The sequence below is a fragment of the Clupea harengus genome, chromosome 6, assembly GCF_900700415.2.
Source record: "Clupea harengus chromosome 6, Ch_v2.0.2, whole genome shotgun sequence".
In the NCBI taxonomy this organism is placed as follows: domain Eukaryota; kingdom Metazoa; phylum Chordata; class Actinopteri; order Clupeiformes; family Clupeidae; genus Clupea; species Clupea harengus.
The window spans coordinates 8,750,440-8,770,295 of NC_045157.1; the positions used below are offsets into that span (position 1 = coordinate 8,750,440).

A 19,856-nucleotide genomic window follows, 5' to 3' on the forward strand; every position below is an offset into this window, starting at 1 on the left:
TTTTGTGAATGTCTTCAGAAGCCTGTGAGGAATGTCATCCAAAGTAATACAATTGAAACTGGCATCTCCTCCTGTGAACTAAGACAAAAAAAAAAAGAAACCACCAACTTTGATGACTAATAAATAAACAGCTGAAAGGATTGTCAGCCCTGTGTGCTTGTTGTAAATCCTGTTAAGCAGAGAGGGGGGATATTGCTTTTACCTGATGTGAACGATCATTCCTGAAGCGATTGCTTTTACCTGATGTGAACGATCATTCCTGAAGCGATTGCTTTTACCTGATGTGAACGATCATTCCTGAAGCGATTGCTTTTACCTGATGTGAACGATCATTCCTGAAGCGATTGCTTTTACCTGATGTGAACGATCATTCCTGAAGCGATTGCTTTTACCTGATGTGAACGATCATTCCTGAAGCGATTGCTTTTACCTGATGTGAACGATCATTCCTGAAGCGATTGCTTTTACCTGATGTGAACGATCATTCCTGAAGCGATTGCTTTGACCTGATGTGAACGATCATTCCTGAAGCGATCTGTTGGGTGCCGTGCTGTGAGTGACAGTGTTGCATGGGGAATGTGAGGTCCATTCAAGTAATGGCCCACAGATGGCATATCCATCAGGAAGGCAGCTCAACACAACCCTGGCACGTCCTACAGGACCCCACCCTGACTGAATGACTGTCATTAAAAGGATATCTATCATTTGGCCAAAACTTCATTAAAGTTGACTGCATCATTCACTCCCCATACTGACAATACAGGGAGATGATATCATATGCCAGACACAACACGAAGGGGATGATAATTTGCCCAACAATTATTTTCTTTTTTTTATCATGTCGTGCAACTCACAACGTGTATGAGTGACTATGTTTGAGAGAGAGGGGGAACAGTGAGAGAGAGAGAGGGGAGAGAGGGAGGGGGATAGAGAGAGAGAGAGAGAGATGGGGAATAGAGAGAGAGAGACAGGGGGGTAGAGAGGGGGGGCAGAGATAGAGAGAGAGAGAGAGAGAGGGAATAGAGAGAGAGGGGGGTGGGAATAAAGAGAGAGGGGGGCAGAGAGAGAGAGAGAAGGAGTAAAAACTGTTAATTAATTCTAGATTAAGACTTAGTTTAAATCCAGGCACCTCCTCTTGCAGTGGTATCACTGAACTAAGCCTCTTAGAACTGATGCTAATGCTGGTGCTAATGCTGGTGCTAATGCTCTGTTTACTGATTTCCTCTTACTTTCAGCCCAATCACTGCAGGTCAAATTAGAGGGAAATGTTGACCAGGTTATTTGCAACTGTTTCTAATCATTTAACAAGTACTGGCTACAAAGACCGGCTACATATAATAATATTAATAATAATAATAATAATAATGATAATAACTACTTACTAACCGAGAGTGAGGTCATGCCGGGAAATATCAAACTGAGGCTTTAACGTATCGCTCGAGCGATAGCGAGGTTGATACGCCAAAGCCGAAGTTTGATATTTCCCGGCATGACCAAACGGTCAAGGTTAGTAAGTTGTTTATTATATGGCATTTTTCGCTCCTTTCATTTTGTAAATGAAAAGAAATGGTAATTGTTAATAGAAAACATGTCGTTTTGTTCAGCTCTCAAGTCTTCTCACGACACAATGTGTTTCAGGTGTTGCGTAGCAACCGATTACTTGCTAACTTCAAGTTACAATGATCAATAGAAAACGGCTCAGCTAAAATGGCTTTAATTTACAGTAAAGTAACAACACAAGTGATTCAAACTATAGTTTCTAGTCTTCATCATCATTTTCAATAACAATTTTTCGCTTCTCCTGAATTTCCTCATGGCTGTTGATGATCATTTTCGTCTGGATAGTAAAACTCAGACTGATCGCTTTCGTTCATTTTGAAAATGTCGTCAGAGGGCAATACGAATCCGTATTGACCAGTGAGGAGGGCAATACGCGGCTGGCATGACTACGCATTAGCCAATCAGAATGCTCGGTCTGTCATTGCCATATAATAATAATAATAATTATTCATACAGAACATCCACACTACACCAACACTACTGAGCATTCATTCATAGCATAAAAAGCACAGAGAAACTTTTTTTAAATTACTCTGGTACTCTGTCAACTGCAGCAGAGACTCTTTTTATTATTATTTCAGTAGTAGTAGTAGGAGGAGGAGGAATAGCTGTAGTAGTAGGAGTAGTAATAGTAGTAGTAGTAGCAGTAGTATTAGAGGTAATAGTTGTAGTAGTAGTAGTGGTTGTAGTTGTATCCAACGGAACGTGTCCACTCTGCGCTCACACAGAGATATTTCTTTGAGTGTGGGACAGGTCGGCAAAAAGTGTTGTCTTTGCCCTGGGCACAGAGATTTGGTGCAACCGCCCTGTCTGACACGGTGAATGTGTTTTGGATATGTCTACAGCTCAGTAGTAGTAGAGGTAATAGTTGTAGTAGTAGTAGTGGTTGTAGTTGTAGTAGTAGTAGTAGGAATAGTAGTAGTAGCTGTAGTAGTATTAGTTGTAGTTGTAGTAGTAGTTGTAATTGTAGAAGGAGTAGGAGTAGGAGTAGTGGATGTCCTGGTAAGAATAACAGTTGAGTAGTAGAGATATTACTGAGAATTGAGACATGGAGAAGCACCTATGTGAGAATGAAAATGTAAGTATGAACAGGAAGGGCAATCAGAGTAGTGTTTTAATTATACACGGCTGAATCTGTGCAGCAGGAATTGAGGCATTGTGATTAATGGTACAATTATCTCTTTAGAGCACACACACACAGACACACACACACACACACACACACACACACATACACACATACATGTTCATTGGTACACACAGACGTAGATATAGCCACATACACAGGAAGAGAGACATGCTGGAGGGAGAGAGTGAAAATAATAGGAGAAAGAAAGAAAGAGGGGAGGAGAGGGGAAAACGATAGAGAAAAAGAGAGACAGAGAGAAAGAGAGAGAGAGAGAGAGAGAAAAAGAGAGACAGAGAGAAAGAGAGAGAAAACAGCCAGGGGCTGCTACTTACTTTTAGAACTTACTCTCTCTCCTCTTAGCACTCTGCTGGTCTTATTAAGCTACCCCTCCCAGTAGGGGGTCTTTGGAGAACATACCTTTCATGTCCCCCCCCCCCCCCCCCCCCCCCCCACCCCTGACTCACACACACACCACCCCCCACCCCACCTCCACTGCAACCTCTATCGCACGTTTGCAGAATCACGCCCTAATAATCCACCATGGCTCTGTGCATGGCCTTCAAGGCCAGCATATCCTTTTCCTTCGCACCACAAACCAGCACGTCAGTGAACTCACGGCCGAGCCGAGGCAGGATTTACTCACATTCCTGATGCATATTTCTGATACTAATAGCGATACAGATTCATAATACAGATTCCCAAACAAAGAAACTCACAAGCCGCTTCTCCCAGCACCAATGGGAGCAAACGTTCCAAATGCATCACCAGGTAGAAACAAACAGCTGGCATGCAAGGCCAAGCAGTGGAGAGTGGTATCTGTCTCTTTCATTCAAATGCCTGATGCTTTTAAGACAGGAATGCTGATGGAAAGGCATTCCGTATGTGGTCTTCGGGTGTATGCAGCTATTGAAATAAAGACTCTTGGTCTCACATAAACCAATTCACCTATATTGGCATCCGAGGTTTTTTTTCTGGTTGCAATGCAAAGGGGCTTTGACAATACACACGTTCTTTTCAGGGAAAAAGAAAAAATAATAACAGTCATGAAAACAGAACACAACAATACTGATCCTCTATAGAAGAAGACGTGATAACGAGGTATTTGTTTTTGTTTTGAAGCAACACATTTAAATTGTATATAGTGATTAGACGCGGGTAGTCCTTAGATGAAGGTTAGTTTACATGATATTCAGCCATCTAAAAGACGACCCTGGCCTTGAACAAAGCCCAGCGTTCGGTTGGAGCGTCATCACGACTCAATTAAATCAACTCCCTGCTGTTCAGGTTCTAGCGGAGAGCTTGACCTAGCCAGTGTGCCAGCTTCTTCTCATCTTGAAACAGACGCACAGATCATTATACGTAGGTCCTCCCTGCAAACTTCACTTCAGCTCCCCCTGCTCAGACGGCCATATTGAAACAGAAGAGTGGATCATTACAGTCCTCACACTGCAAACTTCTGTTCAACTTACCCAGCTCAGACAGCCATCTTGAAACAGACACCTGGATCATTATGGTCCTCACTGCAAACTTCTCTTCAGCTTACCCAGCTCAGACAGCCATCTTGAAACAGAAGAGTGGATCATTACGGTCCTCACTGCAAAAATCTTTTCAGCTTACCCAGCGCAGATGGCCATCTTGAAACAGTAGAGTGGATCATCACTGTCCTCACTGCAAACTTCTCTCCAGCTTACCCAGCTCAGACAGCCATCTTGAAACAGACACCTGGATCATAACCGTCATTTGACATTGTCCATATTTTTACTTATTGAACATTTTGTCCATTTTATGGTATTCCTTTGAATCCACTTGAACGTGTCCACTCTGCACTCACACAGAGATATTTCTTTGAGTGTGGGACAGGTCGGCAAAAAGTGTTGTCTTTGCCCTGGGCACAGAGATTTGGTGCAACCGCCCTGTCTGACACGGTGAATGTGTTTTGGATATTTCTACAGCTCAACTCAGAGCAACACACCGTCTCAGAGGGGACTTGGCAAAGGGTTTGTGTCATATCAAACCCAAGCGTTGCCATGGAGTCAGACACACAGTGTATTCCAATACATACGAGAAAACTATGGGGGAATTTGGTCTAAAAGGGAATGATGAACAAGTATAACGCATCAGTCATCATAGCCAATTACTATTGGTGGGGAAGGTTCCTTCATTTTGTTTGCAAAAGATAAGATTATTTCCTCCCATCTTATACAACATCATTGTAATTGTATACATTTAGTCAAGACATTTATATGTAAAAAAAGACAGGAGGAGAGAAAATGGCAAAGGTCTCTTTTATCAGTGCTGGCACCTGTTTATATCCTTTGGGATGGAGAGGACAGCACATTCTTTAAAGGTGCTGTAAGTCTTTTGTTTTTTTGTCAAAAAATGAAAAATGCTTTAGGTTTAATAATGATGATGTAACTCTGAAGGCAAGAGGAAAAAACAGTGTTCCCAAATATTCCAATTCATTTGACATTGCATACCTGCAGCTGATTGCGTAATCAACGCAGTCACCGCCCTCTAACCATAATTTGCAACACCCGCAATTGAACAATATCACTCAATTGGGTGCAATTGAATGCAATCGGAACCGCCTGGTGAAATCAAAAGGAATAAAAAGTTTAGCGATCAGAAAATAGATATACATGCTAATAAGGTGTCATCAAACAGAGAAACGACACAATGCGGTATTTCTAGACCAAAAAAAGCCACAAACCAACTGCAGCCATAACAAACCAACTCAATAGTGTAACTTAGCAGGCATCTAGACGGAAGTGGATGAAGTGAAAAAGCGATGGAAAGACATAAAAATGCAAATTATATAAAATAATAATAATGCTCAGAATACTGATTTAATCGTTTCTGGAAGTTTCTCCTATTTAAGCATCTAACTCGCAGTCTGGATTACATCTACTTGTATAACAGACGTGCGCTGTCTCCCGCACAACGGAATGCGTAATCAGTCACTCCTTGCCCTTCTCTTCCCATACATTTGCCCAAAACTCCCACTTTTCCCACGACCCTCCCACGAATGCATATGCATAAGTCAGAAGAGCGCAACTTGTCATTCAGCGCTCCTATAGCAGGCAGAATGCGATTTTAGCTATGTGAGGTCTGTCTGTTCATACATGCCACACCACGATTTTAGGCGCACGTTGCGACGACATTACAGGCGCTAACGCGTAAGTACATATGCCCCCTTATCTTTGATTTTCATTCTCCTTGATGTATTTTTGCTATGATTGGATTGGCTTAGTGATAATGTTATGTGCATCAATGTCTGCTCAGACAGGATTTCACCCCTTGGGGATAAAAAAAAAAGTGCTTATGAACGTCAATTTGCATCAAGCTGCAGCCTCCTCTGCAGTTCGCTAGACTTGTGCTAGTCCTGCATCGATTCGGCTGTTGAGTTTAACTTACCACACTTCATGAATTAAACAAAAGCATTTACAGTGCCTCGTGATTTGAAACATAATGTTCATTGGAGAAGACGTACCGAAATCAGAGAAGTTAGGTCAAACTAAGTTAGTTAGGTCACATGACTGATAGTGAACAACACTTTAGCACATGAAGATGTTGTCATTATACAGAATACCTTTAATACTGTACATGTGTTTTGATTATACTTTAATTAGTATGTCCAGTGAAAATAAGCTCCAATGCCTTCCCCCCAATACCCCGCTGTGCTCTTGAGATCAGGGAAATTATTACATTTCTTCCCGGCAGGAGTCCTGTTTCTCTGCACCCATAATGGCTGTGTGGTTAGCCATCGTTTAGAGTACCGGGTACAAGGACATCATCAGAGTCAAATGCAATTACTGCTCCACTCTTCCCCTCACTCTCTCTTTCAACCCCCTTTTTCTCTCTGTTTTCCCCTCGTTCTCGTGTCTGTCTAGCCTTCTCTCTTTGCCCTGTTTTGCTCCCTCTTTCTCTCTCTTTCTGTCTCCCCCTGTTGTTTTCTCTCTCTTCCTTGTTGTTGTTTGAGCGCTGGGGAAGAGATGGACAGAAGGTGATCAATCCACAGTTTAAGATGGCGGCTCTGCTCTGTGGCAGCCAGCATAAGCGGGACATTAATGGCACGTGTGCCATTACTCTGATCAATCACTGACAGCTTAATGATTATGGAAATGGCCATTGACTGGGGATCCATCTTTATAATGGTGCCCATGTTCCTGGGTGAAGGATCATAGCTAAGATGTTTAAAAAGAGTATGGGTTTGAAGACAAGATTCATGTTGGTAATCTTACATGAACCAAACACACACACACACACACACACACACACACACATTTAGAGAAAGAGAGAGCACTGTCTTGTGAAATAGATAAGGGGTTTTGAGCAAGAGCACTCCAAAAAGAGCATTACTTAATTTTATTTTCACATACACACTCTCTCTCACACACACACACACACACACACACACACACACACACACACGTACGCAGAAATAAAGAGAGACAGAGAGAACTGTCTTGTGAAATAGACTGATCGTTCAGAGGTTTTAAGCAATTGCAATGTTTTATCTTCACATACATACTCTCACACACACACTTCTTTAGGACGGTCAACTGTTATTGTCAGACCTGTTCAGTTCTGAGACATCAGTCCTTTCTTGTTTTCCTGGCGGTCTCGGGGTGTTAAGCCTCATACCCTTGGGTTAGACCTTTGTTATTTGTGCCCACTTTGTCTGAAGTTGGTAAAGTGAGCTACTCTGCAACCCTGGGATACTATATTTGTGAATTTTGTCCTTTTAGTCTTGGGAACAAGGCAGTTTTATTTTTTTTAATCTTTACAGGTTTTATAAAGATACATTAAGTCTCTCTCTCTCTTTCTTTCAGCATTACCAAGGAGGGAACGAGCACTTACAAATAAGGCTGTTTTGTGTCTGCAAAGGATACTAAGGGGTGAGAGCGTCTTCAAATGTTCATCAGATTGTAAGTAGACAGTCCACTTATAAAATTAAACACAGATGACAAACACTGCCATTGTGGTTTAACACAAATATATTATTCAAGGCAGTGCTGGGTAATGAATGTAAGATTTTACAATATACCTCTAAAGGTCTGTCTCTTTCTCGCTCTCTTTCTCCCTCCCTCCGTCTTTCTTTCTATCTCTCTCTCCCTTTTTCAACAAGGGCACATTCATCAACATTGGAAACACCATCATTGGTAGTCTGAATGTTCTTAGTAGGACCTAATTTTCTCCCTTGAAACAGCCTTTGCATGCCTAAATATGTATGACTGCAATTGCCTAAAGTGTTTTCAGAGGTTTTCTTGATGTGTAGCTCGACTTTGAAACACACTAATCGAAAGCTTCCTGAAACACATGTCCAGCACAGAACCTAATCATCTATTTATTTGTGGGTTTGTATATTCAATCTTTCATTTTATTATGATGAAAGAAAGAGGGAGACAGAGAGAAAGCCGTCACAGTCATCTTCACAAAATCACAATTTAAATGCACAAACACAAATTAAGGCCACAACAGATCATCCACCCTCAGGATTATATTGTAAAATACAGGCACACCCTGGCTGTTTGCATCATTCCTAGTATTAGGCTAATTAGTGTTTTCTCCCCTGATATGTTTTGTGTGTATGTACACATTATTGTCAGTGGAATATTCACACCGTGTCTTTCTACTCCCTTTGTCCACTAAAACACATTTTTTGTCAAATAAAATCATTGATTGAGTAGACTGGTTATAAGTGATGGTATTTAAACTACAGATGTAGATATCAAAACAGATTGATTGCTTTTGCTTAAAAAGGAAAAAAATAAAGGAAAAAATAATCAATGTCTTGGTTCTATTAAAATTCCGAGATGTCACAAGGGATGATTCTTTGTTGTGTACTTTAAGCAATTCTCTTTTTATCGAAAAGCACTAATAGCATACTTCGGATGGTCCGCTGATGATTAAGATTCCAGTGGCCTACCTGTAGCAGCTCAAGGCTGCATGGGATCAATGCCTTGGCCTTGAGCATAATCCACACTATGCTGCCTCCAAGAAAAAAAAATGCAGCTGACGTGCCTTTGTTTGTAATAAAAGGCGCCATCTCCAGACAAGAAAGACTTTATTTCTGTCTTCCTCCTTTACCTTCTTACCAGTGGCGGCTCCTGAAAAAATTCTCAGGGGGGGCCATTTTTTTTATAATGATTAAGGCGACCCATTCAGTAAGTACATTAAGTTAGCTGATTAACTCATACAGCAATACCTTTTTGTCCACTATTGGCAACACACAACAGTAATATGTCCCCTCTTGCTACATAGCTAGAGTAGCAAGTTACAGGTGGAAAGCTATGGAAGAAAGTTGCATCCAGGAGCCTTCATAAGCAAACATGATGTGGCTCCACATTAAATTATCCCACTTTTTCATTATCCACGTGTCTCAAATGTTGTATGATGTAACATAGCTTAACAGGACACATGATATGTCCAGTAACATCATAAAGAAGGGGTAACATAAGTCAAAAACAACAATATTTATTGACTGATCTTGAAAGTATTGGCTTACAAAAGCAAAATAAGTCATCACATAAAAAATTATTCAGTGTTAGTGCAAGAAGCGAACTGTGAAACACACTGTAAAACCTATGAAAAGTGACAGTGGTATATGAAATACAGACCGCATTAGCCACGCGATTTTCTTTCGTTCCAATTCTTGGATGTAGGATTTCCCTCCCTTTGTAGAAACCTGTTGAATGGATACATTTGGTCTAGGAAGTCCTAATTGTTTTGTTGTCAATTTATCTTCATTAGTACGCCGACTAAAAAGGAGTTTCTGTCAAAGAGCGAATCGAGTTATTGCTAGGGTTGGGTACCGAGAACCGGTACCAATATGGAACCGGTTCCAATACAACCGGTACCTACCCGGACCGAAATGCAACGCAGATTTCGGTGCTTCATTTCGGTGCTTGAGCCAATTGAAAACGGTTGCTAGGCAGATTCCGCGGGGCACATGTAAAACTGCCCCAGCTCCCAATGTAAAATTTGTCCTGTGTCACTCACGCTCATTGGTGTTTTCATAGCAACAGTCTTATGACGGTGAAGAGCAGGCAGCATTTCACAGAGCAAGCACAAACAGAACTAGCCATCAACCTTTTAACAGAGAAAATACCGAAAGGTAAACGGTCAAAAGTGTGGCTGTATTTCGCACAAAAATATTCAAACATCGCGACGTGCAGCAAATGCAACAAAACAATTGCGTGAAAAGAGGGGAGAGAAGGCAAGAGTCAACGGCAGATCAGCAACCGAAGACTGAAAAATATGATGACAGCTACACTTAGCCTACGGTAGTCTCTTAAAGGGGCAGCACACATTTTCTCGTACTCAGTGTGTTCAAGTAACAAGATTAACTATAAACAAGATAGAAAAGATAGGTATAAACAAATCATAAAATGGTGAAATTTCATGAAATAAATACAAACAAAATAATACATTTTTGACTCCAAAGGCAAATATGCTCATATTTTTGCAAAAGAAGTTTGAAGCTGTTTTTTGTATTTATTTATATTTATTTATTTAAGTATACTATAAACTGTTGTTTACAGTTAATATAATGTTCATAGTTTGAAGTTAAAAAGTTTGAAGCTGTAGTTTGAAGCCAAGTGTTTTGTATGTATTTATATTTATAATATACTTTAAACAGTTAATATATTGTTCAATTTGAAGAAAAAAAATGTATTGTACAAAAGAATTGCTGAAGTATTGAAGCTGTAGTGTGTGTGTGTGTGTTTTGTATTTATTTGTATTTATTTAAGTATAGTCTAAACTTTTGTTAACAGTTCATATATTATTTAAGTTTTAAGTTAAAAAGTGTTTTGTATTTATTTATATATAATCTACTTTAAACAGTTAATATATTTGGCAATAAAGCCTTTCTTAAATGTCGTCTTACATTTTTTTTTTTTTATAAAAGTATCGGTTCCGGCACCGTTTAGGCACCGGTATCGTTTTAAAAGTATCGGTTATGTACCGGTATCGGATAAAAACCAAACGATACCCATCCCTAGTTATTGCACTGGACAGGGCAGCCATCTTGACAGAATATGCCTCCGTCGAAGCTGTATGACGTTCGTATAGGCTTTTACGTCCACTACTTATGACAAGACCAGGAGGGGCGAGCCCTCCCGGAAGCCATAGAGAATGCATTGAGAGCTCTGTTTTGTGAAAAAAATGGATTTAACATGGGAGTCAATGGGAGAGGTCTGGGGCGATTTTCATTTCGCCCCAAATCGCCCCAGAAGGGGTGGGGCCATTTGAAGCACGACTTTAGGCTGACTGAACGACTGTTACCTGATTCGACAATGACATACAGAGGCAGATAAGACGGTCTAGTGGTAGAATCCGACAGAAAAAAAATTATTACATTTAAATGTACGTGTCATTTACGCGACTTACAATGATATTGCGTTTATACATAAGGAGTTTTTTTTTTTTTTTCTTTTCCCCTAGGCAGTGCGTCGCCCCAATCGCCCTTATGGACGAGCCGCCCCTGCTTCTTACGCCAACGCTCAGTAGCACATTCACACAAGATAGACCCTTACTGTATAGACACGTGTTCAGACTGTGACGAAGTAATGTGGCGATCTTTTGGAGAGTAGGTTCAGATTTAAATGATGAGGGGATTAATGCTACTTAAGGTTCATCCCATTCTCTCTGTGTTATTGAACCCATTCCCCATTTGTTCCGCCTTAGATGCAAAACCTCGTCTGCCTTCCTATCTGCTACACTCGCCACTGGTTTGTAATGAAAGATAGCTTACTTTTACGCATGGAAAAGGACTCCCTGATAAAACACTGGTGGTCTTCCGCCAGTAGAGGGCGCACAGTACAGCGTCAGCATATAACAAATATTTGTGGGGCTACACTGTATTCTGAACTACCGTTCGTTTCCGATGGTTTTCAGGTACGAAAATATAACGAACACACACTGAACAGTAGCCTATGAAACAACATCACAGTATTTCTTTATTTTAAATAACGTGCTCAACAGTTAGATTCATCATTCTCACTCATCTAATTCTCCAATTTCTTTATAATATTGTTCCCTAGGCTATCTGTTGTTTAATTGATCTATGAGTAATATATAGTATGCATTAAAAGATAAAATAAGCAAAATGCTCAAGAACCAGTAATGAAACAGAATGCATGCAACAAATAGGATACACGATGAGATGCCTATTGATACATTTTAAATGTCTGCATGTGTTATGCGTTTTACATGCTTTCAAAACATGGAAATGTCCACAACTCATAATTGCTTTGCGCAACTTTTTGAAGTCTAAAAGCTTGATGTCATGGCAAAGAGAGGAGAAAACCCCCGGAGAGTCTCAACCACCAAGATAACATGACATTTCTCGAGGCCATGAGCAACCAAACTCTTTCCTGTGTTGCATTCCGATGTCCTTGAATGAGCGACCAAGTATAAAGAAAGATTGGAACATGAAAAAGAAACGCCTTTCATGTTGATAATGCCGTGGACATTTGATGGAGGGGGTAAGGTTTTGATGTGATGCGGATAATAGGACGTTGAGGCTCGCAAATCGCTCCGAGTGGGTCTTGTTGCCTGAGATAACTCCGCCGCACAGCATGCGGTCTTTGGAGAGAGGGAGACAGAGAGAGAGAGGGGGGAGAGAGGGGGGAGGAGGGTGTTGTGTCGAGGGATAGGGTGCGGAAGCCGTCAGGAGAAGCTTTGTCCGCCTCATACTAACGCGGGCTTTCGCTGACAGGTCTGATCTTAGCAGTCTCGTCGGACTCAACTCCACTCTTCTTTTCTTCCTCCCTTTATCTTGTCCTTCTTGAACACACACACACACACACACACACAGAGAGAGATAGAACGATACATAGAGAAAGAGAGCGAGAGACTGGCGGTCTCTGGTCGTTCTACTGTTTTGAAGAGGTGGAATGGGTTGACTGATACTAATGAAGGAGCGCCCATCCTCAGCCGACTCACTGACACCTGTCAGTCACGGTAATCAAATGCTGCTTTCCATGCGGCTTGCAGTCTAGCAATCTGGAGTAGTAGCGGTTTTTATCTTACAGGGCAGATGTTTGGCTCTCAGAAAGGAGACCCCTCCAAAAACACACACACACACACAGGAGGTTCTCGCCCGTGGCCAATGTTTTAGACAATAAAGAAGTACTCAATGAACTGCAGTGTCCCTGAATTCCCAAGCCCACTCCAGAGTTCTGCCTTTGCTACCATCTGACATAGGCTTCCTTTAATTTAGTTTCCTCATACGACAAATAAATGTTAGGGATAATGAAACACTTAAGCGATTAATTAAATCCACTGAGCACTCGTGGGCTGAGACCTACACAATACCCGCTCACCGGCAACTGCGTCTCTGCTACCTCTCACTCTCATATACTCTGCGTCTCAGTCTTGCTCTCACTCTCATATACACCCACCCACGAGCACACACGCATTGCTCCGCTTCGGGAGTTACTGACATCCCCGCGGCCGTGCGTGCCAAGGAAGAGTGGTACAATCCGGCGCTACTGCTGCTGCTGTTGCTGCTGCCGACATACAGTGTGCTTGCCACCAGCCGAACTCCTACGTGTCAGACGCTGTCGCGTTTTCACCGCCACTGATCCCCCACGCAATGCTGGGTTACGCAGTGTGTTTGAATGTGTGAGCGTGTGTGTGTGTGCCTGTGTCCGTGGGTGATGCGCTGTGTTTAACGCTGGAATCTGTTGGGCGTTAGAGGCTGAAGAAGGCTGAATGCGGTTTTTTTTGTCTTTGTCCTCGGCAAGTCCATCGTTGATTGACCCGCTCACCAAGTTTGGATATTTGAAGACAAAGTTTGGGTCTGGCTCAAGGGCGATGGGATTGTGAAATCAGACCAGACCAGGTAAGTCACTGAAACCGATTTTTTAAAATAAGCTAAATAAGAAGCTACGTCCAAGTTTAAAGTCACACATTGAAATGTGTTTGATAGAAGATAGATATTGCCCGTGGGTCTTGTGCAGTGGGTGTAGAATAAAGGCGTGTGAAAATAAATCACTATATGAGATTAGCGATCACGCCGGTAAATCTAGACTTTCTCGTTCACGGTACACAGCCATAGGCTACAGTGAAGTTATGCGGGTGACCGGATAAGGTCCTGCCACAGACCGTAGCGCAGGACTCTCTTGGAGGTTACGACAGAACGTCCCAATTCATTTTCCATGCATGGAGACGGCTCGCTGAAGTTTACATAAGAGTACGTCTGTGCAGCATTCGCGCTTCTGCAACCCGTACACATGCCGAGAGTCCACGAGCCTCCTCTTAAGTGAAGCGCTTGCATACAGGTCCATGGTCTTGCCGAGGGGCAGAAACAGGTTGTTCAAGTAGACACATGTACATACATAAAATGTAATATGCGTAGCACTAAACTCATTCTTAAATGTATGTTTTACAATATTTTTTCTTTACCTGGGTCCTGAAATTTAATTTGACAATGGAGTCAATGTTTTTGACAAATCATAGATCTTATTTTGGTGCATTTCTATTCGGTTTCCCAGCACGGTCACTTGTATTGGGATGTTTGCAGTTATAGGGGGAAAAAACGTCATAGGCGTATAATCATATTTATATTAACAGAACAGTGCGTGATTTCTCAATATGTGGATCGAGGAACTGAATGGCCCATGGTTAGAGTACGTTACAATCTGGCTCATAGTGGCAGCTGAGCACTGGCCGGATGTATCATCATGGTGGGTGATTATGAACGGTGAATGACCTACAGGACTGGTGAGTTTTGAGCTTAAAGCAGAATCTTAAAACAATTCTGCTTTTGTGCTACAAAAAAGTATTTTAAGTTGCCTGTTATGGAGTCCAACAAGATATTCATCTTGGTTGATGATTATTTCATTTTCATTTCAGGAGCTTAAGGTAAAAAGCAGAAAATATCATTCTGTCACTTCAACCAAATATGTTTACACACACACGCATCCTCCAGCAGATTTGCAACATGTGAGTGTTTGAATGATCTTTCTGCTGAGTGTCACGCTGAGGCGTTTGCTGAAAGCTCGCTATTGATTTCTTGTGTCTCACCTCAAGTGTGTGTGGTATTAAATAACGGACCAGTGTTGACTTCAGTGTCAGTTTTCCTGATTGACCGGTCTTCAGGTGCTCCAGGTGTTCAGATATTTGGTGTGAGGGTGACGGGTGATTTCTTGTCACTGAAGGACGCTTTTCCAAACCTGTTTGAGGTCCGACATCTGTGACATAAATGTCAGGCTGCCAAATTTTAATAGACTGAAAGACCTAAGTTACACCGCGGGACTTAATCACATTTTTAAGTGTCACATCACCCATGGATACCTCTTCGATTTCGCGAGTATGTCACCCGGTTGTTACCAAGGTCACCTGTACTGACTTTGTCGAGCGTAAAGCAATTTAGCAGGGCATGGACATTTAGGCCTCATTGAGCGCCACAGCTCATTAAGCCTAATTATGATCTTTAGGGACATACAATTGATATGACTAGGCATGGTCTAAATCGGACTGAAAGAGTTTCATAAAACTGTTCGAAATTGTTTTAATTACCGGGGTAGCGCACACACACGCATATTAGACGCCAGGCGTCATTCACACCGTTCCGTGACGCACGCAGTTTGACAAACCGACACAGGCGCAAATTCACCAACGTTAATATGCATGGAGGCCTATAGTGTGAAACGAGCGAGTTTCTGTCGTTTCTGTCAGGTGCCAGAATTTAGTTGTAAGTTCCGATTCTGTAAGTTCTGTGTTTGAAAGATATTGAAAACATTTGTAACTCTTTATGGTTCTTCCTACATGCTTTTGCTCCCAGCACCCAGCCATATGCATGGTGGAAACATTACTTAAATGAAGAGAGAGTTCGCTGAACCACAGGGTCGGGTTATCTTCCATTTGGAATCACGAATAACACTATGGAAAGCAATCATAATATTTCTTTTCAAATGGACAAAGAGGAAAGAGATATGGTGTCTCCTCTTTACCACGATACTTTGAACAGAACAGTTTTGATCATGGCAGACTTTGGTAGATAGACCTTTATCATGTTGGCTTCTCTATAGTTTTGTGTGTGTGTTTGAATGTGTGTGTGTGTGTGTGTGTGTAGTGCTTATGTTTGGAGTTTGTCCCCCCCTCCCCTATCTCCATGTCTCCTGCTGCTTCCTCCACAGGAAACCACTCTTAGAGATCCACACACTCGGCTGCACACACACACACACACACACACACACACACACACACACACACACACACACACGCACACACGCACACACGCACACACGCACACACACACACACACTCGGCTGCACCAGAGAGACACAATGCCAGCGAACAGGCAAACGCTGCCAGACACATAAGCCAGGGAGAAACGTATAGAACTGAAAAGAACATAAAACCAGATAGAACACCCCCCCCCCCCAAAACAACAATAACAATAACAAGTGAAAAGATTCCGCAAGGCGAAGGAAAAGAGCATTGAAACTGTATTCATTACTGAAGGTTTGCCTGCCAGCCGTCTGTGCTCGTGTTGGTTGATCCAGAGTTTGGATCAAGCGCAGATTCATAACTGACACCATCAGTGGGTTTGGGGGGTGTAATGCGCGTCTGTCAGAGCACATGGCGTAAGGGATTGGCTGCTGAGAGGCGCCTATAGATGGGTTAGACCTGGAGAAGGCTGTCTGCAACGAGGAGCAGACACGCGAGGAGAGCTGATTAGACAGGGTTCCTCAAATCTGGGACTTCAAAGACCTGAGCTCTGCTGTTGATTTTGTACAGCCTTGCAGGTTAGCATCAGAAATGAACTAATCAACTAACCAACTAAACTAAACTAAACAAAAACTAAACTAACAAACTAAATAAATAAATGAACAATAAGTTACAAGTAAGTCATCAATTTGCTGCGAAACAAGTTTGGCGTGTACTGACTGCTGCTCTGGCATGCTGTGGCTGTTTTGGTGCATCAGAATCAGAATCGGATTTATTGCCAAGTAGGTTTACACATAAAAACATACAAACACAATAAGTACTACACATAACATAAAACATAAAAACACAAATAAGTACTACACATAAGAAAAGTACTACACATAAGAACCAAAAAACACAATATATACGATACAAATATATAAACAATGAATATAAAAAAGTAAAGTGGAAAGTAGAGTGCAAAATGCAAAACAGGAGTGCAATGTGAATGAGCAATGTGCAATGTAATGTGTCTGTGCTGGGATCATAGGATTGGGGCTTCAAACTGGATTAGGTCCACAGCAAAACACACACAGACCTGAATCATTTCATTGTATTTTATTCTTATGTCATTTCAGGAGTGTGGTAGTCAGATGCTCACGCACACACACAGTCATATAGACACACACAGGTACTGCACAGACACACATACTCACAACACACACACACATACACACACACACACACACACACACACACACACACACACACACACACACACAGTCATATAGATACACACACACACACACACGTACTGCACAGACACACATACACACAAACACACACACATACACACACATCTTTAGCAGAAGAGTACACAAGGGATCGTCCATCTCTAGTGGGATGTGAATTGAGTATCTGCCTTTGTGAGCAGACAGGCAGGCTGAAGTGCAGATTGTTATGAATACGCCATATGCTGTTTTGATACGGGCCGCTCTGACTGATATTTCCAGTCTATGTAACACACAGGTGTGTGTGTTGTGCTGATGTGTGTGTGTGTGTGTGTGTGTGTGTGTGTGTGTATGTGTGTGTGTGTGTGTGTATGTGTGTGTTATGCATCCCAGGTAGTAGTTGTGATCTGTGATCAGGGTCAGAGGAGGGCCCGACCAGTTTCAGAGTCTGAAGTTATCTGTGTGTGTACCAGTCACATCTTACATATAACACTCTCCTGTGTAGTCTCTGTGTCCAACAAAGCATGTGAATGTGTGTGTGTGTGTGTGTGTGTGTGTGTGTGTGTCTGTTTCTCTCTTTCTGTTGGTGTGCATGCGTGTAAACACAGCAATGTAAATGATGTGGGTTTATGTGCATGACTGTGTATATGTATGCAAATGTGTGTGTTTGTGTGTGCGTGTGTTTGTGTGTGTGTCCATATGAATTTGTGTGAATGCACGACTGTATGTGTGTGTGTGTGTTTTTGTGGGTGTGTGTAGATGTGTGTGTGTGTGTGTGTGTGTGTGTGTGTGTGTGTGTGTGTGTGTGTGTGTGTCATGGCTAAGTTTTCTCCCAGGACAGCATATTTAATTACAGTTAATGTACCTTGACCAACAGAACCCGGCCACGGAACCGACACTCAGCACATTATTTTTACGCTGTGTTTATTTTGCATAATTGCTGAGACTCTCACGGAGCACGCTCAGTTCTTTCATCTCCGGCACCGAGTCCTGTCAGATCCGGGCCAGAGATCAGCCGGTGTCGGGGTGTCTGTCAACGCAGCTCACTCGCTCCTTCATTAATTATTGTTAGCAGAGTGTCAGAGACGATAATTAAGGACTTTGGCGAATGTGTAATGTGGGTTTTAATATGTGACAAGATGAGGGGTTTACACTGTGATGTCTGGTGACGCATCAGTGGTGGTGGATCAGGGGAGATCGTGGCTGGATTCAGGAGAGTAATTTGGAGCGAAGCAGAATGGTGCAACATGAATGGAATTTTGGAATGGAATGGAAAAACACATTTCTTTTCACATTTCATCTTCTTTTCTTCGTTTCTATATGTTTACATTCATAAATGAATCAATTGAGGTTGATCATTAGGTAATGCTGTTATTTTCCTCTGTTCTATCGTAACAGGCTGTTCAATTAGTCAGAATCAGATCCAATAGATAGAGCCAACAATTCAGTTAAGTTTAGGTTTAGCATGTAATGAACATTTACACATAGAAACACAACACAAACAAACACACACACACAGACACACACACAGGAAGAGAGAGAGAGAGAGAGAGAGAGTCAATCAATAGGTATTTAAAGAACTACAATTGAACTCACCAGATAAGGGATTGAAAATCAGTAGGAAATTGCTCGATATTAAACTCAGATACAGTCCTGTGTTTATTGCTTCTGTGTGCCTGGGACCCAGTGCAGAGGAACTCATTTTCCCTGTATGGATCCTACCTTTCACCTTTCACCTTTAACCTTTGCACCTTTTCACCATGCTGTTGTCACTGACCACCATCAGGTCTGACCACTCACAACTGATTCAACATACCTGTAACAGTAAAAAACAAACACAAAGCTTTTCAGCCACAACAACTAAAGGCTCCCACATCAGATCTATTCACAGCCTGGTTAGGGCCTTCATTCAGCCCAAATGTACCCCCAGATAAAAGGTAATAAAAGTCTATTAAAGACAGTTGATTGAGGTGGTTGCCTGTGTTTTGTAAGTGTGCAGGAGTATATGACGCAAATGTTTTTGGCTAAGTGAAATGATTTCACGCCTAACCGTATTTCTACCGTATGCTGTGTTCCTGCTGTTTCTACCGCTCTCCAGCGGTAGGAGAATAAGCTTAGCTCTTGGCTCTGTATCAAAGGCAATATCAGAGGTAAGCCAGCAAGATGGAAGCCTCAGTGACATTAACAGCGCACACGCAGAACTCGTAATGTATTCCAGAAGCGTTTGTAGTACATTAACCATTCTCTTAACAGAATTTATGATCCTCTTCAAAGAGGAAGGCATGAGCTGTAGGCAAAGTGCTTGAGATACCATAGCACCGTATAGACTGGTTTCTGTTGTTGAGTGCATGTTATGGGGGATGTTCTGTATTTTCCCTGTTATTTATGTGTACGTACGTGCACTTGTACTTCATCTTCTTTTATGTGTGTGTGTGTGTGTGTGTGTGTGTGTGAGAGAGTGTGTGAGTGAGTGTGTTTGTTTGTGTGTCTGTGTGTGAGTGTGAGAGAGAGTGTGTGTGTGTGCTTGTGTGTGAGTGAGTGTGTGTGTGTGTGTGTGTGTGTGTGTGTGTGTGTGCTTGTGTGTGAGTGAGTGTGAGTGTGTGAGTGTGTGTGTGTGTGTGTGTGTGTGCGCGTGTTTGCGTGCGTGCGTGTGTGTGTGTGTGTGAGAGTGTGTGTGTGTGTTGGGGGAGGCGGGGGGTTATGATATATATGTCTTTGTTTTGTGTATGTACATGTGTATAGATTCATTGGATACTCATTGGGCATTGGTT

At 42.0% G+C, this 19,856-nt stretch overlaps 1 protein-coding gene across 2 annotated transcripts in view; it reads left to right on the top strand.

The window, feature by feature from the left end:
* The first annotated feature begins 13,196 nt into the window (after positions 1-13,196).
* si:dkey-237h12.3 (teneurin-3) overlaps positions 13,197-19,856 on the top strand; it is a 145,254-nt gene continuing 138,594 nt past the window's right edge. For both annotated transcript variants that reach the window (XM_031568922.1, XM_031568923.1), the window contains exon 1: positions 13,197-13,541. The gene's annotated coding sequence lies outside the window, so the exon portion shown is untranslated. The remainder of the gene's footprint in view (positions 13,542-19,856) is intronic.